This window comes from Harpegnathos saltator, unplaced genomic scaffold (genome assembly GCF_003227715.2).
Source record: "Harpegnathos saltator strain DR-91 unplaced genomic scaffold, Hsal_v8.6 scaffold694, whole genome shotgun sequence".
Classification (NCBI taxonomy): Eukaryota; Metazoa; Arthropoda; class Insecta; order Hymenoptera; family Formicidae; genus Harpegnathos; species Harpegnathos saltator.
The window spans coordinates 824863-851346 of record NW_020230531.1 but is presented as its reverse complement, the minus strand read 5'-3'; positions in this window follow the sequence as shown (position 1 = coordinate 851346).

The following is a 26484-nucleotide window of genomic DNA, read 5'->3' as shown; positions in this document are numbered from 1 at the left end:
GGTCAAATTATGATTGTCAAGTCGCCTGTCGAGTTAGCATCAATCAAGTAATCCGTCAACGAGATGGCTCCGCGTTAATATCCAGAAACGAATGTACACGCTTCTAAAATAGCAGTAACCCAATTACATCGCGTGATGAGACCTTCCTGTCGGTGGGAATGCGCGTCCGAAATCGCAGGCGTTGCGCTACCGGGAGGGCAGAGGGGAAAAGGTTTTTCCCCGAGATACAACCGCGCGAGATTTTCCGCAGGATCTGTCTCTGTCCCTCGAGACGCAACACATTGTCTTGCAAATTCATTTATAATATGGAGAGGGAACGACGCGCGATATCATATATCAGTCCTGTATTCATGAAGTATTTGATTTACATGAACCGCGTCTTTCGACGCACAGCAGAAACGGGTGCGCTGAACTTTTGGCATAATGAGATATCGCGTTCTCGGAGAGCGGCACACCCGCTCGTCGTTTAAGGGACCCGCTCTCTCCGTCGAGAACACGGACGAATATTAAAGCGTCATCGATGGTGCTCGTGGCTTCGTTTGCCTGCGAGCGAGCGCGAGAGCCGCTAACTGCCTCTCTCTCTCTCTCTCTCTCTCTCTCTCTCTCTCTCTCTCGGCTTCTTCTCTATTATTTGATAAGGCGAGCCTTGAGAGTAGTTTTATTCCTACGGTATTGTATACCGTCTCTCTTCGCCGTGATTACTCTAATGCACGGCGCTGCTTGTGGAGGAGGAGAGGGTAGCGCGAGAACAAGGAGGAGAGAAAAAGTGAGAGTGAGAGAGAGAGAGAGAGAGAGAGAGAGAGAGAGAGAGAGAGAGAGAGAGAGAGGGAGAAAGAGGGGCGGTAAAAGTTTCAGCCGACGAGAGAGAGTAGAGAAAAGTTATCGCACCCGACGGGTTTTCGAAGTCGGTTGCCCGGTTGCGTTAATCGAGCTAGCCATTTCTAGCTGGCCGGGCGAAACGGACGACGAGCTATGTTGACGCAGAGAGAGGGAGAGAGGGAGAGAGAGAGAGAGAGAGAGGAGAGAGGAGAGAAAGAGAAAGAAAGAGATGCGTCATCTTCGGGATCTCCCATCGCACACCCTGTCCGAATTACCATGCTGAAACTTAATTGGCGCGCCGCGCGGGGGAGCCGAATTAAGGAATTTTATTTGATTTGTCGTCGTTTTCGACCGGACCGGCCCCGCTTGTCTGCCGAACGCTCTTCGAGAGCCGGAGGTTCTCTAATGAAAGAGTCGCGAGATGATCAGGGACGCGTTTTAAGGATTCTCAGTGTTGCGGAGTATTTATCTTTAAAAAATTATCGCGTGTCCTTCTGAGGGATGATCTGGAACGAGCTAGACTGGAATATTCCTCGAGGAAAATGTCACGGTAATCCGAACTTTTATCGCGATCACCGAAATTTACTGAAAATTCCCGGTACTCTTCTCGAATAATATGATAATAATAGTTGGCAGATGCGTAGGAAATTGCGAAAGCCTCGTATAAAACGGACTGAAATCGTCGTATTTAAAAATCGCCCGATCACAAAGATAACGACAGATAGCATTTTACAACATTTGCAACACTCACACGACATTTTATATCACCGGCGGCCGAATTTGTCGTGTCGTGATTTGGCCGCGATACAGTCGGGCTCGAAATTCGCTACTCGTACGCTTCTCTCTCTCTCTCTCTCTCTCTCTCTCTCTCTCTCTCTCTCTCTCTCTCGGTCTCTGCTCCCCGCGAGCTAACTACGGGTCTGATCGAGCGTGGCGGCGTAGGTTACCGTCGAAAACTTGATAACCTAGATTTTGGCGGTCTCCGGGCAGGAGTTAGTGCACGCGGAGACTCATTACGTAACTTTTGCGATCGATCGCCACGCGCGCGCCGACGAGAGTCCACACGCTCTTCCGGTAAGCACACATGCATGCATGCATGCATGCATGCATGCATGCACGCGCACACGCACACCCCCGACGACGAATTGGATCGTGTTATCGTGTCGCTCTCGCTACCGGCGTCGGCGGCATCGTAGGGACGATAAAAGCGTGCGTGCCCGGAGTGAAAACATGCAAAGACGCGCTTTATAAAGTTCCGGATCCCGATGCCGTCAGCTCACCCTCTCTCCCTCCCGCCTGCTGTTCGCTGTTCCTCCTGCAGCGAAATGAGACATTCAAGTACCCCCCGTGTTGGCGATCGTTCTAGGTCGTACGCGTGTTCCTCGTCCGATACGCGCGGCGCACGCTTTTCCAAGCCGGCCAGCTGTTTCAAGAGTCGCCCGCCCGTCGCGCGCGCGCGGTCCTCTCCTCTCCTTTCGTCCGCCCATCTCGCGGAGAATTCAATTTTAACCATCAGCGTATTCCGCGTCGTACGCGACGGCCGCGCGCGCAAACGGTGTTTCGGTAGTCCGTACACGCGAGCGTTTGGCGGTCAACATCGATGATGCGCGCGTGCAAAGTTAGCTCCCGCCGCGCCTCCTCTCGTCCTCTCGGAGGTTTCTCGCGAAACAAGGGTTGGGGACTATTGGACTACCATCAAACGACTATCAAACGAATGGTAATGGTCGGAATCGAATTTTCCTAGCTCGCTAGCGGGGAACGATTTTACGCGGCTCTCTCTCTCTCTCTCTCTCTCTCTCTTCTCTTCTCTTTATCGTTGCGCGCTTCGTGCGTGAAATCTGGGTAAACAAACGCGAGATGGTCCTGCACAAGCGTAGCCTCCTCTCTCTCTCTCGCTCTCTCTGTCTATTTATCTATCCGTCTGCCTCTCTCAAACGTCTCCCCGAGACGGCGGCAGACACGGCCGATTGACATCGAGGATTAGCCGGGATTAAACGGGAGATCTCTTCGAGAGAGCGGGGGCTACCGTTTGTCGAAGGATGTGCAACGCCACAGTCCGCTAAGACGCGAGACGTTGTTCCCTCTCGAGTGTACTGGATATTAACACCTCGCGGCTCCAATTACGCTTGTCCGGGTTACCGCCGCGGATGCAGCGCGCCGCGTTTCGCTTGAGAGATCGCCGTAATCAACTACGCAGCCAGAACGACCGAGTAACGAAATAAACCGGAGGATTAACACGATCAATCTCGTCGAGATTAATGGAAAATGTCGCTCGGCCGTTCGGGGGTTGCGCCGAGAAAAAAAATGTCGGCTGACTATGATAGCGAAATGATTGTGGACGGGAAATCCGTTTTCCCGCAGTAAACCCGCTGCAAGTGTGTCGCTGATGATAATCTCTGCATGCGTACTACCGCCAGCCCGTTTCGTCGGAGGAAAAAAAAATTTGACTGACACCGAAAATAATTATAATTTATGACTACGACGGCATAACGGGATTATTATAGTCCGAAGACAACGCTGCTGTTTGTAGTAAAATTGACAATTTTTTTCTCTCGGCGTATCGATCGAGACTCCGGTCTTTCGCTCAGCCTTTCTCTCTCGATCGGGAACGAAGCGTTATCATCGCCGATGATAGCGCGACCGACGCGTTATCATCGCCGGATCGCCCGCTCGTGTTCACATTTCGGATTTTACACATCGCGTCCCATCTAAGTCGCAACGATGTCCGTGTTATTTATCTGGCGTATCTTCGGCGTATTGGTGGCTGCATTCATCGACGGCTGCTACGTATGTGTGTGTGTGTGTGTATGTGTGTATGCACCCGCGCGCTCGCACGGTCTCCTAATTGAAGGCTTGCTTCCACGCGGATATCGCGGCTATTTACAATTTAAATGGCGTCTCCTTTATTCATCGAGCGTCGTTAGGCCTCATGATTCCGAGTAGTTGCCCGATCTCCCCCGGGAGAGCGAGCGTCCTCGATCGACCGTGCCTTCCGCGCGACGGGCACGCGAGACTCTGGCGGAATAAAAAGCGAGTGCACTTTTTCGGCGAGCGCGAACGCAAGTAACAGAAATTCTCGAGTGCCTCTGTTTGTTCGGTTTCGGTTCGATACTATCCCGACCGAGTCGAGTGCGTCCGCTTCCGCCACCCCCGTGCACTCGCTCGGACACTCGATACTCGATCGAGGCGTTCTCTGTACGTCGCGCACTTGATCCCATAACGCGAGCGGTTTTTCTTTTTCCTGTCGAGAGGAATAATTACGAGAAGGAGAATTTAATTTCCCGAACCGTCGGGAGATATTCCCGCAGAGCTGTCCTCCTCGTCTGACCAAGACCGCTCAAGACTGCAATTTCGTTCCGTCTCCCTGCCACGTGGGGTCGCATATACGTCGTACACACGTTTCTACACCCAACGGCTCTACGCAAAAGGGCACGACTCAGGTCGGGCAAGAAGAAACACAGAGAGACTTTTCATTCGGCGCTGGGAATGTATCTTTCATTCGCGCGAAGACCGAATGAATTTCCGGCGGGTTGTCGTCCGCGCGAAGTCGACTTCTGCTCCGCCGGAAACGGGTTTTTGTTTTGATCTTCCGCCGGTTTCCGTCCGTTCGTCCGTCAGTCCCTCGGTAAGATCGCCCCAGGTAACTAAAGCCGTCGCACAGCCGAACAATCTCGTGCACGCCAGAAGAATATACGGTTACGCTAGTTTGTCGAGGGTGCTCGAACTCGAAACCCGCACACACGACTCGGCCCTCGAAGGGAACACCCGGCGAGATCGAACATTACCGGACCCGATGCGGACACGATAGGCAAAGCCGGAGGCACATCGCGAGGAAGCGATAGCGCGGGCGCGGGAGCGCGAGGCGATAATGGCCGATGGCGATGGGCCGAGAGCCACGGCGACAGCCACGAGGTCGACAAGGACGACGGACACGTGGGTGAAAGGGCGGCTGGGGACAAAGAGAAGCGAGATGCAAGAGGGGCAGTGAGGGGAGCGAGTGCTCTCTTAGCAAGGGTATTCTTTATGAAAGGATTTGAGGGACGAACTAGGAAGCACGAGAGCGAGGAGAGCGAGCTGCTTCTCTCGGGCTTGTCCTTAAACCATGAAAAAGCTTCGAGTCCGAAAGTTACAGCTCGAGCTCGCGAAAATGAAAATCCGACTAAGTGGCTTTGTCGCCGGGGATTTCTGCGTTTTTGTCATCGCCCTCGTCGTGTGCTTCGTCCTTGCGGAGGATCAAGGTGGCGCGAGAGCGTTTATATCGGTTATATTTGCACTCGGCGAGAAAAATGGCGTGAAAAATGCGTTCGAATGGAAATTTTTGCAAATCTCTTTCGCGTGGGAAAGATTTTTTCTTTTTTTTCAAGTAAGTGCAATTGTAGCGTTAGAGCGACGAAGAGGCAAGGTCGGTGCAATGATTCAATCGGCAATGATTTCAGCGAGAGGCGAGCCGTTTTCTCTCTCTCTCTCTCTCTCTCTCTCTCTCTCTCTCTCTCTCTCTCTCTCTCACTTCTCCGTCTCCGTTTTACAGTCGGAGGAAAGGTGGCGCGATACGAGGGAGATGAACACAAGCGGATGAATACAAGCGCTCGTAATCGACTTTGACGGTTCACCGTTGTAACTTTGCCGATCCCTTGCTTGCTCGGACGCCCCATGCGCAAACATCGTCCGGGAGACGCGAAAATCATCGACGGTGATTCGGAAATTACGCGTAAATTGACCTGATAAATAGCGACAGCACGGACGGAAGTTAAGTTCTCGCCGTCTTTTCGCCCTCCGCCCTCCGCCGCGATCTTTACGATGTCCCACGGACGGAATCCTCGCTACCCCCGCCGACGTCGGCCTCGAAAATTGGATTTACTCGAGGATCGATAAGCCGTCTCATAAATCTGTCTATTATCGTCCCGAAGAAATTCCCCATGCGAGCCGCGCGGGATCTGCCGTTACACGCGCGCGGCTCTCACCGCGCTCCATTTCGCGCGGGATTTGACAGAATATTAATTGCGCGATCGCTCGCTCCTCGCGATATCGCGCAAATGGGAAAATCGCGCCGTTCAAAACTCGCGTCGTTCCTCGTCGAGGAGAAAATTCGACTGTGCAGATATCTCGGAGATCTCCGTTGTTGAGCACGAGGAGCGCGCCGCTGCAAAGCACCCTGTATATAACTTTTTCGTCCCCCAGGGATAAGGAATCGCATGCGACGAGAGAAAGATAGATAGACAGATAGAGAGGGATAGAGAGAGAGAGAGAGAGAGAGAGAGAGAGAGAGAGAGAGAGAGAGAGAGAAAGATTGCCCGAGAAAAGATGGAAGGATCGGGAACTCGAGAACGAAATTAGCGTAGCGTCTCGAGACGCGGGCGACGGCGATTCTCGGGCACGGTCTTTATATCTCAACCCTCTCCTCCCCCTTCGCCGGCATGAAAAGTCGTCCTTGGCTTTAACCCTTTCAGTCTCTCGCCGCGCATCTGGCCCGTTCCGTCGCGATATTTCGAAGCATCAAGTTCGACTTGACGTTCTCGCATCGCGAAAAGTTATCAAATGTCTGGCGTCTTTGGCGTGCAGCGCTGCACGCATTCTGCGAGACGCGTCTCCTTTATCCTGAGCGGCTGAGTCCTCTCGCTCTCTCCCCTCTGAGTCCCCGGACTCTCTCCGCGAACGCGAAGTGCATTAATCGTTAACGACGGATCCTCGATTCGCGCGTCTTCTCGAGTTGCGCTTCTCGCGGCACGCGACAGGTGCCTCCACGTGGGAGACGTTCTCACGGATTCTTCGCAAACGCAGTCGCGCGAAAGGTTGACGCGTGCATTTGCGGCGTTCTCAAGCAGGATTGGATCAATTCATTTTTATCGCGCTTCTTCGTTACCGAGAATGCAGCAGCGGCAATGAGAGCAAGGTGCGCGCGTCTGCCGAACGATCAATTCCCTGCGCACTGTCGGCCGCGCTGCTGCAATCTCGACGGGAGTTTAACAAACGAACGAACGAACGAATGCATGTGTGAACGAGGCTTCCCGCAAACGCCGCGGTTTAATATATCGCCGATAACGCGCCGAAGAGTTGCGGCCGAACGATAACAATTCGACGACGAGCTCAAATATTTGTCGTTAAACGATAATACGAACAGATTTCTGCCGGCGATGGAGGGGAGGGCGGCAGATATTCCAGAGAGAGAGAGAGAGAGAGAGAGAGAGAGAGAGAGAGAGAGAGAGAGAAAGAAAAAAAAATCTCAACCCAGAAAGTCAAAGTGACGACACGCGAATGTCTTCATAACGGAAGCGGAGCTTGCGAGAACGACGGGCGAATGGCTGACTGGGTGGGAGAGAGAAGGAGGAGGAGAAGGGGCGAAAGAGATATACAGGGAAAATCTCGGCGGAAATCCTCTTCGTCTGAGTCGCGACCGGCTGAGAATCCAGAATTCTCAATTCCGCGGCGGAGTGTGTTGAAAGAAGCATGAGTCGAACGTTAATTTGGCGTCTGCGCCTTCGCCGGGCACATCGGGCGGCCCTTTTCCTTCGTCCTTCTCCACGTCTCTCGTCTCTTTCTTTCTCCTTCAACCATCCACCTCCGTCGTATCTCCTGTCCTTTATCTCCCTCCGTCGTTTGTTCCGTCTCCTTCTCTCTCTCTCTCTCTCTCTCTCTCTCTCTCTCTCTCTCTCTCTCTCTCTCTCTCTCTCTCGCTCGCTCGCTCGCTCGCCGTCTTTCTACGTTACAGTCGCGACGTGGACCAAGTGCATTAAAATAAATTAATTTTCATGAGATTTTCCCGTAGCGAATGGCCGTTACGGGGCTTAAAATAATAATTCAACGAGCCGCGTGGACGGAATTTGCATTTTGACGGCACGGCACGCTTCTGCGCGGCCGCGGGCACTGCGATGTCGGACGAAGAAAGAGAGAAAGAGAGAGAGAGGGAGAGAGAGAGAGTGAGAGAAGGAGAGAAGGAGAAAGAGAGGAGAAAGAGAAAGAGAGAGAACGAACCAACGTCGCACGATGTAGGGTTATCCGAAGCGCTGTGGCGGATTACCTCGGCTGGAGGGAGGTTTAGGGCCTTACATGTCACAGAGGTGTCTCAGTGTCGACGGATTATGCAGACTCGTCGAGAGGACGCGTGGTTGTTAACGAATTTCGAGTCAATTTGTCCTCGAGGAAAAGAACGCTGCGATTATGCCTATTCGCTCACGGCAGCTGGGGGCGACACGGTGAGAAAGGGAGCAGAGTTTCCGTTAGTAAAGTCCCGTGTTGAGTTTTTTCTCGAGAGCCAGGAATTCTGTCTCCTTCGACGAGAGCGCATCGCGAATTGTCGCCACTGTCGCGTTAATTCGGCCAATCTATCTCTCCCGCGCGGATCCCTTCGCGAAATCGAATCCCAGAGGTGAGGCGAGTGTACAACGCAACGAGAGAATTTGTTTCTTCGCTAGAATTCCGGCTCGAAATACAAACTCACAAAGCACATCTACAGAATGCGCGTGAAATATTCGCTCGCTCGTTCTCTCGTCTGTTCGATGATACGTCCGCGCTTCTTCGTTGCTCTTGCAAATCGGTGCTGTCTGAGATACACGGTCGAGTCCGCGAAATATTTTCATCCGCTGGCGAGGGCGAGCGCGAGCGCGAGCGCGGCCATGAGCGGCCCGGCGCGCGGCGGATCGTGCTTCGAGAAATTGGGAAGGTAAAAGGAGAGACCGGGAGAGATGGAACGAGATTTCGGCGGACGCATTTGTTTTCGCGCTACGTGGTTACATCGTGACGTGATGATGGAAGTGATAGACATTCTCGGGATGTCACGGCGTAACAACGGTATACGTACGTGTGTGCCGCACACTCGCGCCGGCGGCGGGAGATACAAGTAGCACGTAGTGCAATATTGTGTCGGATTCTTTTTGCCGCAAACTGCGTAGAGCGTATATGGCGAAAATGTATCGTATGCGCGAACGTGGTTTAGGAAAATGCATAGCCGGTGTAAATATTTATCACGATACAAACCCTTTTAAAGCGGAAACGTTCAAAATTCCCAGAAAGAGAGACAGAGAGAGAGAGAGAGAGAGAGAGAGAAAAGATAGTTTGTACGAAAAATAAACAATATTGAAGAGAAACATACTGCGAGTAAAATCAAGACCGCAGGCGCGCGCGATGCCAAGATAAAATGTAGTCAAATGAATAAAGCAACATCAACACCGACAGAATTACGCTTCTCCCCCTCCGTCTGCTTCTCCTCTATGAGCCGTGCAAATACGATTGTTGGAGATGTGCGTTTATCATTGGACAAAAACCGGCCAACGCCACACGCGACGCACGAGAGATTCTTCGAAGCGCATCGCGTGGTTACACACGACGGTGCAGCGCGAAGCACCACACACAACACACACACACACACACACACACACACATACGAACGAAACAGACCTTGCGAACTTTCAAGTGCCACCCGACGTTCTTTACGAACAGTGAAATCATTTCGCGGCTCAGCCCGGCGAGGGAATATCAGTCAAACGTATCTCTCCGTCCGGAGGACGGAGATACGACAGTTATCAGACGGGAAACAAAAGAGAGCATAATGATGAATAAAAAGAAGTCTTTATCCGGCCGACCCGTTCCCAATCCCCCGATACTCCCGGCAGAAGCAATTATACGCAGCTGGCGCGGTTGTGCAACGTCTCGATCGGACTCGAACCCGCGCGGACGAAATCGAACACGGCGAGACGGGGCGAAACGTTCCGATAGTCGATAGATAAGCACATTGTACTTGCACGCGCCTCATCCCGACGTTGATTTCGCTTATTAATACCGGCAGACTGTAGCCGGCAGTAACAAGCCGTTCTTTAATCGCGTGCCGATGCACACGCCAGTCTGCACACCCCGAGCTCCTCTTCGAATTATATCCGACTCTCGAGCAACACTCCCGATTCAGTCCCTTTGTTCCTTCCCTAAGTCCGAGGACCGCACATTCGAACGAACGTAGACGTGATTCTCGCGCAGCCGAGGATGATGATCTCGACCGTCGGTTTCTTTCTCTCCAATTATTTCAAATTTTAGCCTGTTTTCTGAAGATCTCGATATTTCACGACTCTCACTTGCCCTCGAGAGAGTCTTCCCAGGAGGAAGATTCAATCAAATTCCCACGTGAGTCAGATATTCGATGACTCGATGAACGAAAGCACCGTTGCTTTTCTCGAAAGGAATGTTTCATTCTTATATACCGGAAATCCCGTGCCGGGGAGGATCATCCGCAGTCTTCTCGGGACGTTCTCGAGACGAGGCGGCGACACGAGAGGAGAATCGTCATCCCGGGCTCTCCGATATCGTCGTGGCGAAGAGCCCGGGCGCGCGTTCCCCGATTCGACACGCTCGTTTTCCTCCGGCCGGGTCGACCCAGATCTCGCAAGAAGTCACGGCTAGTTGCCGGTCCGCCGTCTCCACGTGCATAGCCCGGCGTGTTTCCCGGCTCTCGTCTCTCCGCCGCGTCGCTCGTCCGCGAAACTTCTCTCCAGTCCGCTGTCGTCGCGGGAGGACGCGCTTCGCGACGCGCGTTTTGCGCGTATGCAAGCTGGGGGCAGCGGGGGGGGGGTAGGGGGAGGGTTGACGGAAGGGGGTGAGGAGCGAAGCAGGCAGTGCGCTAAAGCACCCCGGGAGAGTCAGTAGTGCGACATTAGAGGATAGAAGTTTCGCAATTTGTCGTCGGCGCGGCGCGGTCTCAAAACGCCGAGTGGAGCAATCAGCCCCGCGTCCTGGGAGTAAGACGTTCGTCCTTTCTTTTTTTAACCCGGACGAACGAACGAACGAACGAACGGACGGACGGACGGACGGACGGACGGACGGACGGACGAACGTTCGGACGAACTCACGCTCGCGCGGGAACAAACGACTAAATTTTCATCCCGTCGCGTCGTCCTCTCTCTCTCTCTCTCTCTCTCTCGTACCTGGACCACCGCGGCTCGTCGGCCCCGGTTGGCCGGTAATTTGTACTGCTCGATACTTTCGTATGCAAATCGAGGGACAGTAAGGTAGCGTTCCCGCTCACTGCGCTCACGACAAAGTTTGAAAACGAGCTGCGCAACTCTGTGTTTCCCTCGCTTGCGCTACTCTATTTCTTCCACGTTGCGCCGTACAACGCTGCAGGCGCTGCCATCGAGGGCAAGGGGACGAGAGAGAGAGAGAGAGAGAGAGAGAGAGAGAGAGAGAGAGAGAGAGAGAGAGAGAGAGAGAGAGAGAGAGAGGAAGGAGGGAGCGCGCGGCATTGTTGAGAAAAGAGAAAATAATCGGGAAACTCGTCGGCTTTATCGCGACCGTTGTGTCGAAAATGTCGAAAATCTTGGAAATGGAACCTCCTTGGAAACTAGGCTGAGAGAAGCGGCTGTATTTTCACCAGAAGCGATAGTGAGAATACCGCCTCTCGAGATCGCGCAGGAGCGAATGTTTCACTCAAGTGAATACGGCAAATTCTGAGTGCATATGTATGAATTTAGAGTTCAATCAGAGTGAATCTGACAAAGTTTGTCTGACGGCGGAGTGCACGAAATTTACTCTCCAGTTTTGCGCGAAAATAAACACTCGACGATTCATGATGGAGGGTTCATTTCTACATGAGCGAAAAGTCATTCGAATTCGAGAGTTTTCCGAGTGAAATTTCACTCCAGGAAATTTAGAGAGCGCATCTAGAGTTCTTTTCTCGCCCAATATATCTCCGACATCCGTAGTCGTTTCGTCCTGTCGCACGGAATTTATTCCTCCGAGGCGGAGGGCATGTTGATACGCCATTGTCGTCTTTTATCGGATCCTCAAGGTTACCTGAACGCTTTGATGCTCTCGGAATGTTCCAATCGCTGGGAATGTAGTAAGCCTCTAAGACTCGCAACACAAAACTTTCAAGTTTTTAAATCTTCCGAAGATCTCCGGGACTTTCAGTACTTTCAAGACTTTCGCAACTTGCCGGATATTTAAGACCGCAAGGTTGCGAGAGATCTGAAGAATCCTGTAGCGGCTGGAAATTCCCTATCATAAGTTTAAAACTGTTGACACCGCGTCGTGCCCTGCCGCGGCGATTTCGCCCGATCAAGGGGGCGAATTATTCCTTCAAACAAACGCGGATTTCGCATTATATACGATACAGCGATCGTAATTGTAAAAAAAAAAAAAAATTATACCGTCTGCTTGCAAAAAACACTTTAATAAATCGCATTTCGAAATAATCGTATCAATGTAACTTTATCTCTGATCTAACCTTTCCTCTTGATATGTAATTTACTGCTTCCTAATTTTCTCAAAATTTCACTCAAATATCACACTCCGTATCTCCAATCTGAATCGTCGAGTGAATATTTTCCCATTATCGCAGAAACAATTTGACGCTTTAACCGATCGAAGCATTCGCCCGCAGCGGGTCAGAATTCGCTCGAAGCACAAAAGAAACGCTCGCTCTTGCGGCTCCGAGCGACGGTATTTTTCCCTCCACCGTCGTTTCGAGTGGATCTTCACTCGTTTTGAGTGGGGTTTCACTCCAAGAAATTCAGAGAATAGAATAGCCTCGTCTTGGATTTTTAATTACTCGAGACTTCGGCAAAGGGGGGAACGTCGACCCCCGCGAGATCGATCGCCTTAAGAATCCGCGGTTCTCATTCGAAAGGCGCACTCTCTCCTCGGCATCGTCCAGTATGTACTTTTAATATCGGAAACAACGGGATAAGATATTACAAATACGTCCCGATCATGCTTCGGCGTCACGAAATCGATCGAGTGGCCGGTTTCCGAGCGCGCGCGCGCGGGCGCCTCGTCCAAATATTTGCGGGGGCCGCTCGTGCGATGCAGGAACCCATTGCACTTCCGGCGAAGCGTGTAAAGCGAGACGCTGCAGCAGCAAAGGGAAGCCAAGCCCCGCGCGTGCGGCTGAGATTTTCGATGCCACGGAAAAGGTTCCGCCGGCTGGTCTCTCTCTCTCTCTCTCTTCCTATATGCGGTATGGATTAATCGGGGGAGGGTCATCGTTTGACTTTCGGCAATATTTAGACACCGTGGCAGTTTAATGGATCCGCGAGAAATGTGTTTGTCCGCGTCGCGCGCGCGAGAGACACGATCGATCCGCTACGCACGCCGCTTCGCCGCCGGCTCGGTCGCCGCGTGTCGGTCGGTTTAAATTTGACTTGGAGAGTGTTGCTCGCGTATTGTCTCGCGAGCGAGGTATTTCTCTATATTTGATCGTCGTTGATTCGTCCGATCGCACCAACGGCTTTGTGCCGAAGGACTATTTCAAGCGGCCGGTGCGTCGCGCTGCAGGAGCTGCCTATCTCCCCCCTCCCCTCGCCCCGAGCACTTTGTACATTTCCCGGAAAATACGAAAATTCCAAGATGCATTGCGCAAAAGCGCGGCAGTATCGTGATAGTCGCGCGGACGTGAAACGGCGTGAAATGGCATTCACGAGTTTTCAGCGGGCGCAACTCGCTGCGAGATACGCGGCGGATATCCGCGCGCGAGCGCGGCAGATTTCCCTGACGTAGAAATTGCATTAATACGATATCCCGCGTCTGCCGTATTTCAATGTTTCCGCGGTGTCGTGCCGCGGAGATTATTTCGGACCGGGAGCCGAGAACCGAGTCGCTCCTGCGAGATCTTGGCGAGATCAAAAACTAAAAGTAAAAATAAAAAACGAGGAAAAACCGGAGGAGAAAAAAACGAGAAGAGAGAATTTTCACCGAGGGAACTCGACGACATTAATTCGGCATTACCGCCGCCGGACGCGGATGAAAGCGAATAAGGACATTCGGGCTGATGGTTTTTCTTAAAAAAGAAAAAAAAAAAAGAAAACCCCTCGTGATATAATCTTTTTGCCCGCTATCGAAGGATAAACGTTTTCGCGATTTCAACAAACGTGACGAATGATTGATTATTTTTCGATAGCCCCCTCTCCCCCTTCGTCTCCTTGTGCTCTCTTTGCTCGTTCGCCACCTCTCGTGGCCCCCGACCGATAGCGGAGAGCGCAAAAATGCCGGTATTGATCGCGATTCGATCGTGGCCGGTCTTATATAAGTGTTCGAGCGAGCGAGCGAGCGAGCGAGCGAGAGAGAGAGAGAGAGAGAGAGAGAGAGAGAGAGAGAGAAAGAGCACACGCGACGCGAAAAACGTACTCCTTCGCCTCCGCCTCCGTCCGTTTTCGCCGCAAAACGGGATGGAGACGAGCGCGTTTTGAATATTTCACGCGAAATTCGATTTATTATAACTATAACGGGCGACCCGGCGGAAAGATTCACTCGTGACCGTTATTTATAACGGCGGAAAGGGCTACTTTTGCACGGAGGCCGGGATCGATATTCGACCGAGCGGGGATCTATCCGGCGGAGGGTCTACTTCGGCGAGATTAAAGTCGAAACGTGCACACCGGTAGATACGCCACCGATAATAGACGCGCTCTTAACGCAATCGTGCAATGGGCGGCGTGCTTCACGCTTTTCCGCGTTTTTATGGTTTGAAAACACGCCGAAGTGAGAGAGAGAGAGAGAGAGAGAGAGAGAGAGAGAGAGAGAGAGAGAGAGAGAGAGAGAGAGAGAGAGAGAGAGAGAGAGAGAGAGAGAGAGGGGGAACCTCTCGCGTGTTTTTCAAAGTGCCGAACAAATTTAGACGCTCCCATTTGAATGAACTCGCCTCTGTACGTGGAGCTTTATGCCGCGCCGCGTAATATCGGCCGATCCTTCCACCTCCGGTGGATCTCGCCCCTCTCTCTTTCTTGCTCCCTTTCTCTCTCTCTCTCTCTCTCTCTCTCTCTCTCTCTCTCTCTTTCTCTCTCTCTTTCGTCGTCTCCTCCTCTCGCTCTCCTTCCTCCCGCCCCGCGAAAGTAAGCGAGGGAGTGCTCCGAAATGTTTATCGGAGTTATTCCGAGGACGGAACAAACGGCCCAACATAAGCAAACTTCACGGCGGAACGGCAGCTGATGCTGACTTTGGTTGCTGCCGTTAACCTCTCGCGGATTAATCCGGCGATGCTGGCTGCGCGTGGGACGCCGAGATATTCAGCATCTTCCGCGAGGAAGGATGAAGGAACCGACGCGTGTCAGCGTGATGCTTTAGAACAAGTGTCTAATTTCTCTGTCCTTTCCTTTTTTTAATATATTATTATTAAAAAGACCAGAGAAGGAAAACGCGAGACGTCTTGGATTCCGTCTCTCGTTTCGCGTTAACGAATTTTATCTTGTCGCCCGAGAGCGTCGTGAAAAAATCGTAAAGATTAAAATATTTTCCAGCCCTCCGAAAAATAATTCTGAAGGCATAGAAATCCAAACGAGTCCTCTCGAAACGGAGTTTTAATCTTTCTTTTCTCGTCGTTTGGAATTACGTTTAATTGCCAGGTGGATTTCCTTTTTTTACGTCAGTCAGCCTGAACCATGAGTAGATTCGGAAAGAGAGACAGAGAGAGAGAGAGAGAGAGAGAGAGAGAGAGAGTGAACCCGCGATCATCGTCGCGATCGCGTCGTCGTATTTCAGAAGAAGAAGGAGAAAGAAGTTATCTTCGCGCCGTAAATATCCGGCCGCGACGCGGAAATCATAGGTTTTATTATATTTTCGTGTCGCGCGGGGCCTTTATGTTCGATAGCCATCGTGGACCGCGATGCGAGGATTTACGATGCCCGATAATTTTCGCCGCGACTACAAATACAGCCGGCTCAAAATGGAAAGCGGATTTTTTAAACGACTCTGTATATGCGCCCCCTGCGGACAATTTATTCTGATTATATACCGTCCGGCTGCGCTGTACGATTTTTTCCCTTTCTACCTGTTTTGTTTTTATTTAAGCGCCCGTACGCGCTTAGCCTCGCGCGCGCGCGCCCGTGTGTGATCCGCGGAGCGAAAAATGAAAAATAAAAATAATAAAACGGATAAGAAGAATTGCCGTGCGCGCGCGTGCTTCTCCGCCTTTTGCTCGCGATCGCTCCACGCTTTATTATTCGCCACGGTGGCGCGATTCTCTGAAAGCAGAAGATGCCATCCCTCGAAGGATCTCCTTTACCGCCCGCCGCCATCCGTCGTCGAATCGCGTCGTATTGATTTTTCGACCGCGCTCGAAACCGGAAAGGCGTATTTACGGGGAAAATGGGTGAAATATGCAGAACCGGCCTTATGTGTGTATGTGTGTGTGTGTGTGTGTGTGCGCGTGTTTTCGGACACCGTCCACATTCTTATGCTACTCGTAGGGTGGGGGGAGCTCGGGGCGGAGGGGGCAGCGGTAGAAGGGAGGGCAGGGATTTGTATACACTCGACTTCAAGTACCGAACATATGGCCCTTTATCTGGAAACTATACACCGTCCTTTGGGGTATGCGGTATGCGGAGTTTAAAGAGAATACTTTGAAATAGTTTCACACAGAACGACGTTTTACAATGTTACCGAGCGGACGCGCGGGCGCGTTTACGTTATTCATGCCGCACGCCGGTTTCGATATTCCAGCACAGTTATAAAATGCCGCGTGTATTCACCTCCTTTGTCGCGCTATTGTGTTATCTTTCCCTACAAAATGCGCGCCGGTAGAGCTAGTTTTTAAAACATATGTAACAATCCGCGTGCGACGCGCGGGATGGGGGCCGCGTCCGTGGTGAGGGAGGGGGGGATGAGGCAAAGAATTTCATCATAATTTAATACGCCATATTCGCTCGCGAGAGTTCCGTCAGATTCACCGCGCGCGACGACGGGAACGTCATTGGTGCTTCCTCTTGCAGAGCAATGTCCTGCAGCGTGCTGCAGGATATGTGTGATCTTTTGGGGGTGCGCGTGATGCCACCTGCGCGCGCGGAAAGAAAAACCTATGTCTCGAAATTGGCAAATATGCGTCGTTGGTTTTACTCGTTAGATCAGATCAGATGAGAAGTTTGGTTAAAAAAAATAAAAGAAAAAACTACTTTCGATTGTCAAGCGAATGCCGACACGCGAGGAGCGGAAAAATCGAATAACTTAATAAACCAGTCCATAAAAAAACAGATCGGCCTTCAAAGAGAACATTAAACTTGAATCAGCCCGAAAAGTAATTCCAAAGCGGGTTCGTTCTTTTCAGCCTCAGCAAACGGCATCGAGTAATCGCATCGCAGCATCGCGGAACAATAGTCTGCACAAGAGGTGGGTATCTCGAGATTAGTCCTTCAAGTTCGCGGGAATTTGTCGAGGCAAAATTCCGGCTGGGGAAGCTATCGCATATCCGTTAACGATCACGGCCGGGCGGGTCGCTCATACTTTAATGGTGAATTAAGTCAACGCGCATCACGAACGACACGACGAGTGTCGTTGTGACGGCCGTGCGATGCACATAATATCGTAACGCAGACATATACGAGCAGCGTTATCGCTACCGATACATACACACGCACGATACGCACACATCTTCTCGCGCATGTAGCAGAGCTTGTACATTTTAGTAACCGGCACGTAAGCCTTATGTTTGCGTCTAAATGTAAACTTAGTTTGCATAATCTCATCCGGCACGGGCTACACGTGTTCGTACTTTTAATTTTGCAAATACCGCTCTGCCGCCGAGGGGCTTACGTACGTCGGTACGTTGGAACGTACGTACGTACGTCGCCGACCGTAGAAACTCGACCGACGTAATAAACACTTCCCACCACACGCCCGCTCCTCCACCCTCCCCACAGCCCTCCTCGCCGCGCTCTCTTCCTCGCACCGCGCTCCGTTATTCCCGTGTGCGCGTAAATATTTCAATTGAATTTCGTTTTAATTAAGTCTAAAATTGCACGGCGGAAAAACCGCGCGTATACGTGACGCGGAAACTTATTCCGACGCGACGCGACGCGACGCGACACGACGCACTCGTGCCTTTCGCTTCTGCTCCGCTCCTGCTTGGCGTCGCTCTCAGACGGTCCAGTCGGCGACAATTCTCCTTTATCTCGACACGAGAACACACCCTCGAAACACCGCGAAAGGGAAGAAAAATGGCAAAAGATGGGATCGCCGATTAGTTAGTTTTCACCGACTGGCGATGCGATAAATATACAAATAAATGAGTGAGAGAGCCAATAAATAATTGAGTAAATAAACGAATAGGTGAACGAAAATTGTATTGAATGAATAAATAAATAGATAAATATCTCGTTTGTTTCTCTTGGCACAGTCATCTCGCGTTTTTCGGCATCTTGCGCTACGTTTAAGGCGCTGGCCGGGGAATTGGCATGGAAATCGGCGAATCCGCGAGAGAACTTGGCAGGCATTTCGCTCCGAGCGGGACGATTCCGCGCCGCTCGTCGTAATTTCCCCGGTCATTATTCGCTCCCACTCTTTCTTGCCGTCGAATCTTTTATCTCGGAAACAATCGCGCTGAAATTGCGCCACATCGAGAGACCGCGCCGTCGCCGTCGCCGTCGCCGCTACGGAACTGTCCGATCTCTGACGTGGGCAATCTCGAGATTGCTTTAGCGTGAAATGATAAATATTTAACGGCGGATTTTTCCCTCCGCCGAGGCCCCTTTGTCCCGCGCGCGCGATTTTGCACGCTCCGCCTCTTTTTTCCCCCGGCCGAAAAACCGAAAAGCGCGCCGGATGAGCGGCGCGCGCCTCGAGCGGGACAATATTAATCGCTCGAACGCGCGAACGGGGATAAAAAAATTCCCACTATTCAACGCGCTCGATAATAATGTTTTACGCGCCACGTAGAATCCGCATCATTAACACTCAAGCGCGCTTCAATTAGCCCGCCGTAAATTTCCGCCGGCGGAATGAAGGACGGGCATTAACAACGTTTTTCGACGCATGCGGTCGCGTCCCACCCGCCGGCCGTTCCACCGCTCGCGTCGTTCGTGCGTGTAACGCCCTGTAGCATACGGGTAGAGGCGGACTTGCGAGTCCGAGCGAGCGCGAGACGCCGAAATTTTCGCGACGATAAATTTCGGACACGCCAAGTAAATCGTGCACGATAAACACGCGCGAGCGCTCGGCGCGGCGATCCCGATGACGAATTATTCGTCGTCAATTCACGCCGAGACGATAATTTTCCGCGCGACGTCGGATTGTCCTCTTGGACGGTGCTCGTGTACTCGCCTTCGTCCTCCAACGTATACGCGCATTCGAGGGGGAAAAAAAATATTTACTTCAATTAGTAATATCCGCAGAGAGTAACGTTAACGAAATAAAATAGGTCGGCTACGCGAGGCGGACCGGATATCGCTTTCGCGAGGAGTATATTCCGAAGTGGCATTATAAATTAACGCGTTAAGAGTTAATGCGCGCGAGAGCATCTCCTCGTTCGTTCGCGAGAGGGAAAGAGGCGAGAGAGAGAGAGAGAGAGAGAGAGAGAGAGAGAGAGGAGGGAAGAGGGCGCAATCAGGTATCACCGCGCGATTTTATCCCGCAGGTTCCAGCCGCGTTTATCTCTCGCGAAAATAGCGCGAGCACTCGGCTTAACCCGTTTACACGCGCCCGCTTTTAACCCGCCCTCACCTCGGCGCTACGTTGTTACATCATTATTACATCGTTTATCATTTAATTATTTTACGTCCATCGCGTTACGATAGACGCGAACGCGCGGGCGGATGCATTAACAGCCGAAATTTCGCTAGACCGGATAAAATATCGAGAGGAGGCGGGGCGGCGTGGAGCCGGCACGAACGGCAGGAGGACGGCAGAGGGGGGCGAAACTGGAGGAAGGAGCGCGCTGTTCGAGCGCGTTTCGCTTCAGGCGGCAAAAATCCTGGTCACGGGTCTGCGTATATAGGCGGCATACATACATCTCCCTCGACTTTCGAGCTTCACCATCTATCTTTACTGCGGAATAATACTCCTTCCCTCTCTCTTTCTCGCTCTCTTTCCGAGACGCGAGTAAAAGAGAGAGAGAGAGAGAGAGAGAGAGAGAGAGAGAGAGAGAGGCAGCGCGACGAGAAAGGGAGAGAGACGGGATGAGAGAATGGTCGATACGCGGGAAGCAAGTGTTCGGGCTTCGGGAAATCGATCACACGGCGCACCGTGCGCGTCCGCGTTTCGCGGCGCGAGCAACTCAGAAAACTGGGCGTGTTGAAATTTGGCGGCGCGCGTCAGCCGTGCAAATTTAGTCTCTGCCTTCTACCGTCCGCCCGAGGATATATCGGCCGGCCGGCTGCCGCCGCGCCGTACCGCCGCGGCTGAATCTACTCGCGTGAATCCAACACGTCGGAAATGCGCACTTTCGATGGCGGACGCTTCGATCGCGCGTGATGTTCGGCTTTTGATCAATCCGTCTGGCCGTGACGGCTGCTGCCGCGCTCCCTCTCTCCTCCCCCCTCCCCCCCCCGCGCAACTGGAACCCCGCGATCGCGACTGAACGATCATCGCCGAGCGGCGACGGGGAATTGCATTCGCGCGACCAGACGACGTATCGCAAGTCGAACAGCGTTCGCGAACATTTGCACGAGCACGGACTGCGGGGGATTGTTTTTGCATTTTGCGTTTTTCCGGTGTGTCACGGAGGGAATGCAAAACGCCGCTCGTGTTGCGTGTTCGATCAAACGGGGAGCGGCAGCGGCGGCGGCGGCGGCGGCGGCGGCGGCGGCGGCGGCGACGGCGACGATGGTAGTCAACAGCACTCCGATAAAAGCGTATGAATATTCTATAGTCCGGAATCAAAGCGATTTGAATCTGGCTTTACACAGTATTAATAATGAAGCGTCTCCTTGTTCCTTATCGCGACGCTTAATTCAATTTTCATTCGCTGACTGCAATCCACTCGTCGGATGTGAAAGCAGCCAACAGCAGCAACAGCGACTGCCGTGATGCAGCGACGGCAGCGATGACGGCGGCGAAATGCCTATAATTTTCATCTCGTTCGTTGAATGAGATTCTCGCGGCTTGTAACCGTCGTTGTCTCGATCACTCGCAAAAGTCGCACACGCGCGCAAATTAACCGGAAATTTCGCGCATAACGGCGCCGTAACTGCGCGACGGGCCGGGGGGATAGGAAGAGGGTGCGGGGGAGGTCGCGAGACGCGAAGATGGTTGCTAGTAATTGCAGTTCGGAGTCGTTGCGAGTGCGTATCGAGTCTGCGGCTAACCGCGACGCACGGCATTGCTCTTCGCCCCCTTGTAGGTAGCGCGCGGGAAAACCGAATAGCAAAGGGTGCGAGAGAGAGAGAGAGAGAAAAAGAGAGAGAAGAGGAGTTATACGAGTAACCCCGAAACGCGGTGAAGGAAGGAAAGGAGGAAAAAAAGGAAGTACGATCCACGAGCAATCGTTCACGATGCTCGAGAAAGTAATCTGCGAATTTTCCCGTTATTTTCACTGACCGACGGAGAGACTTGTTGCACGGTCATGTGACTTTGGTAGAGCAGTCGGCGAGTTTGTTATTGTTAATCGCGATCGAGCACATGTTGGTTCAGAGTCAACGTCGCATGAGTCAACGCGACGGAGAGGAAAGGAAGGATAGCTAGCGATCGGTCGTCGAGCTTCGGCGAGATAATTTGCGAATTTTCTCGCTATTTATTTTATTTCGGCAAACCGACGGAGAGAGACTTGTTGCTCGACGGTAAAGTTACCGAGTGAGGGCGGAATAGGGGTTCGCAATTATTACGATTATTAATATTAATCGACAAACATGTCTGTTGAAATAGAATGTCGAGTCAAAGCAGCGGGGAGGAAGAGAGAGAGAGAGAGAGAGAGAGAGAGAGAGAGAGAGAGAGAGAGAGAGAGAGAGAGAGAGAGAGAGAGAGAGAGAGAGAGAGGAAAAGATGTGCGATCGATCGTCGGTGTGTTCGAGGAAATAATCTGGGATATGAGAGAGGAATTCCGGGATAAAAGGAATTCTCTCGTTATTTTCAGCGACCGACGGGAGAACTTGTTGCTCGGCGATACGGCTACGGAGTAAGCGAGAAATACGTTTGCGATCGTTATTATTATTATTAATATTGATCGACAGAGGCGCGTCCTCTCGTTCAATCTCCGAAGATCAAGATTTTTAAATTAGGGATTACAAGTTGTGTGTAGAAATGCGGTGAGTTAATTACGACGTTAGGTCGATCTTCCCCGCCTGTTGTCCTCGCGGCACGGACTTGAAAATAATTTTTTTAACATCGTGCAAAATTTACACCGACACACGGGAGCAAAGTAATCCCGCTGCAGGAGGCAGGAGCGCGCACAAACTGCGCGACGTCTCTATATCATTCTCGGCGTTTCAATTACACGCGGTCGCGCGTGTACGCGCACGCGGCCGTATTCGCAGTTGCACGTGCGCGTGCATAAGCTGTCATGTCCAGGAAGGGGAAGAGAGAGAGAGAGAGAGAGAGAGAGAGAGAGAGAGAGAGAGAGAGAGAGGGGAATTGTTTATTCGAATCGCGTTCGAATCGTTCGCTCGCACAGAGATTTTCATATCTTGCTCTCTCACTAAATAAACCGTCTCTTTTCCGAAATATCGTTCACCGGGCGCGCTCACAGCATGAGGACTGAGGCTGACGTAAAACCGGGGAAAAGGAAAAAGAAATATTTTTTAATCAAGATCGCCGGATCCAGAGATGACGAAAGAGAGAGAGAGAGAGAGAGAAAGAGGCGATACGATACCTTGGAGGAAATACCGTTCGCGAACGACTTTTGACTTCCCTTTCTTTATTTTCCTCTTGGAGCGTTAATTTGCCGAGTACGTTAATCCCCTCTGCGAATTTCCCTGCGCTTTTTCCGAGAGAGAGCGGCAGCCCCGCGGGAGAAGCCGCGCGGCGTCTTATTTCCTCCTACATGCCGATCTCTTTGTCCGCAAGATCGCACACAAGAGTTTGCGATCGCGCGACAAATCGAACGCGATCGCCGGAACGATAGAGTGCGGCGGACGTTGCTGTTTAAAAAAAAACAAGCGAGGGAGCGACGAGAGGGACGGGACGGGGCGGCGGGTGGAGGCCGCGTTTACGAGGCGCGCAGCTCCAATTGCAGACAAATATAACTTTCCAGCTGCAATAGGTTCGCCAGATTGCGTACACGTGAGAATCAGAAGGCTATTCCCGTACGATGATGTATACATAAATAGAAAAGGGCGGCGTGCGGCGCAAATGCATAGCGCGATATGCAGCGCACGCCGGTAATGCCGACGAGCGTGGTAATTTTGAAAATGTCTGTCGTATTAGCGAAATTTCGCGCAAGTTATGCATGTATGTATGCATTAGCATTGATTGCACCTTTGATATTGCTGTCATGTCGGCGCTCGGCCGCGTTATTCCGTCGCTCGCGATAAAACGCGAAATTTCTCGCGTAATTTTAATGTATCGCGCGACGGCTGAGAGGGCGGCGGGGAGGGACAGACAGATAGACGGACAGATAGAAGATAGAAGATGAATAGATGGAGAGAGAGAGAGAGAGAGAGAGAGAGAAGAGGCGGAGTGCAACTCGCGTCGACGTTTCACCTCACGTCGAGTAATTGGATAGCGCGGAATATATTTTTAATACAAATTACTTTACTGTACACGAAATCCAGCCGTTCGACTCGAGCCGACCCGAGCGAAATTACGACAATAGGTTAATAGGAATAATGAAGCGCCGATCCTTCCTGCGCGAGGAGTTCCTTACGGCATGAGCGCATGAGAATACGAGCGAGAGCTCGTTAGAAAAACGCCGATACGGGCACCGTGTCAAAAATAACTCGCCTCTAGAAAATATGGTGCCGAAACTTGGTCGACATATTTTTACGAAAGTAACCGCAATTTAGTCCGCGGCAGGGGGCACGAGAGGGGTCGCGCGAGTGGAATAGTGGAAAATTGCGATTTAATGACACGATATATTTCCGTTCCCCGAACTGCCAGAAACGTCCGGCCGAGAGATAAACTGCCGTTTCATGCCGTACAAATAAGCGGCAGGCTGTGTTGTAGCCAGCGAGGACGCCGATAGCCGGCCGCCTTCGCCGCTTCCACCACCGTCGCTTCTTCCTGTCCCGTCAGGACAAACCGACAAATACATATCCAATTAGCGGCGGAGAGATGCCCGCTCCCGGGGAATAACGAGCTATCGAAGGAAACCGAAAGTTCTGGGGGGTCGCGGCGACGGGAGAGAGAGAGAGAGAGAGAGAGAGAGAGAAATAGGGCGAGCGACGCGAGGGCGGCAGATGGGGGCACGGGGGTGGCACAATGTGCCGTGTCGAAACGTTATTACCACGAGAGTCCCCGGGGAACTCGCAGACGATAAGGACACACTGGGTAGTAGTGGATGGTTACGTGACATTTGAGGATTGACATTAAACCGAGAGAAGAGGCGGTGACCGCCGTCGCCGTCGCCGTCGTCATTGTCGTCGTCGTCGTCGTCGTCGTCGTATTCGTGGCGCAGTGTCCGCCGGCGCTGCTCTTACCGACATTTCGCTAATGCCAGCGGGACCTACCTTTAAGGGTGGTTTTTACGAGAAAATCCGGCGGTTTTAGAGTGGTCGTATTCTCTCTCGTCCTGGATACATCTCCGCATCGTATAACCGCGCTCATTCACTCGCTCGCTCGCTCGCGAACACGGACGCGGACGCGGCCAGGAAAAATGTCGGAACGACTCGGCGTGATATTGCGTCGAGTCGCTCTCCTTCTGCCCTGCACTCGACTGCCATGACCGCGGAGGAGCGCAATTCGGGTCGGATAAGCGACATGATTGAGCGTGTCGCAAATAAGGACTCCTCTCCTCGCCGTCGATCGCTCTCGGGCCGATGATCCTGAGAGAGAGAGCCCTCCTGGCTGCCAAGCTAACCGGGGCTTTAAATTGCTTGTAAAATTCTTTTCTCTTTACTTTACTCCCGTATGAAAGATCCGTTCGGTTTTCTAGCCTCGTCGCGCTTTCAAAGGACACATCCTCCCGATAAGGAACGCTCTTTACGCTCTAAACGCAACGGCTCGGTGAAAGCCTCAATTTATTTATAAAATTTGGAACACGCTATGGCGGTGTCTTTTAAATCAGTTGTCGAATTGACGGCAGCTAGTTTAGGTTTGGGCGGTGGGTGGATCTCGAAGCGGGTGAACCGCGCCGCGGGGACGGAGTGAGATTGTACGAGTGATTTTTGTATTTTTGATATTTCTTACCTTGTATCGCTGACATGCGCGCTGATGCGAAGATCGTTCGAAGGTCGTCCATCCAATTCATCCCTCACAACTGCAATGAAAGAAAAAAATTGATATTTAGAAAACCGACGGTGACATTGATTAAATATATTTTTCCGATCGTGATTCCCACTTATCACTGACGATAAGAAGGAGGGTTCACGCGTTTGGTGGGAAGATACGTATAAAAATCATTGTAAAGATGAGATAATAATTAACATCATACAAAAAATCTTATAATATGAAAGACACGGCGTGAATTTATCCGTTTCCGGGTGTAACCAATAAATTCGTTCATCGTAACTGGAAGGGTGAATCTTAGTTGTATTTTTAGATCCGTCGCGATGTGGAGCGAAGGAGAAAGAGGGAGAAAGATAAATTCGCCCCATCGCATCTTCCTACCTCTCAACGCTTTATGAACTTAATTTGTATCAGTTATCTGTCTGCCATTTCCGCATGCTTGGGATGCCCCACTCTCTCTCTCTCTCTCTCTCTCTCTCTCTCTCTCTCTCTCTCTCTCGCGAAATACTAATCGCGATGCGCATCGCAACGGATTTACGGTAAACTTAGCAGTTCACGATAGTTGTCGCCAAGATTTATCGCAAAACAAAGTGTTATTATCTCTAATTAAACTCGGATACAGCGATTATAACTTTCAGGCATCTTTGACCGGGCAAGATTTATTATTCTGACGAAATGCTCCTTCTCCTAACATTATTTTCCCTTTTTTTCTACCCTTCAACTACGGACTCCCTCTCTCTCTCTCTCTCCCTCTCTCTCTGTAAATGAGATCGGTCGACTCGTTGAGCGATTCAACGAGCGGAATTCACGATTGTCAGGCGATAAATATTTCTTCGCAGCAAAGGCGAACGCTTTCCTCCCACTCGCTCGCGACGATTCTCCTCGTCGGTTTACTTGTAACGAGATACACAAAATACGAGAAGCTCCCCGAGCTGTCGCGCGACGAGAAAGGAAAGAAAAAACGAAAAAAAGAAAGAGAAAGAATCAACGACTCCGCGTCTTTGACTCTCGGCGCATTACGAGCGTCTTAAGCGACGCTGGTACGAAATTGTGTAAAAAATAAGTTCACCGGGGTTAACAATCCGCGGGACTGTACGGCGCTCAGACAACGAGCACGGGCGCTATTACTCTTGTTACGAGCGCCAGTAAAACGACCGGCGAGAGAGAGAGAGAGAGAGAGAGAGAGAGAGAGAGAGAGAGAGAGAGAGAGAGAGAGAGAGAGAGACATAGAGAGAAAAAGAAAGAGAACGAGAGGGGCAAGAAGAAACGTCGTCGGAGAGAACGGGGATAAAAAGCACGCGAATGCGCCGCCGCGCATGGCGCCGACGTCGAAAATTTGTCGAAGCGACGACGTCGACGACGAGAGAACCCGGAGCGAAAGAGAGACCGTGGCGAAACCGCGAAAATTGCTCCGACTTCGCGAAACGCCGAGAGGGGGAGAGAGAGAGAGAGAGAGAGAGGGGGGGGAGGGGGAGAGAGAGAGAGAGAGAGAGAAAGAGAGAAGAACGTCAACGCTATTTTAAGCTGTTTACAATGCCGGTCGGACCGCGTTCGACGCAGCGCGCGCGGCTCATGTTCGACGTGCATGCGGGCCGCCGGAAGTGCGCACGTGTCCACTCCGCGTTTAACCCCGCGTGCGTGTTTCTGCGTTTCCGCGACACGCGT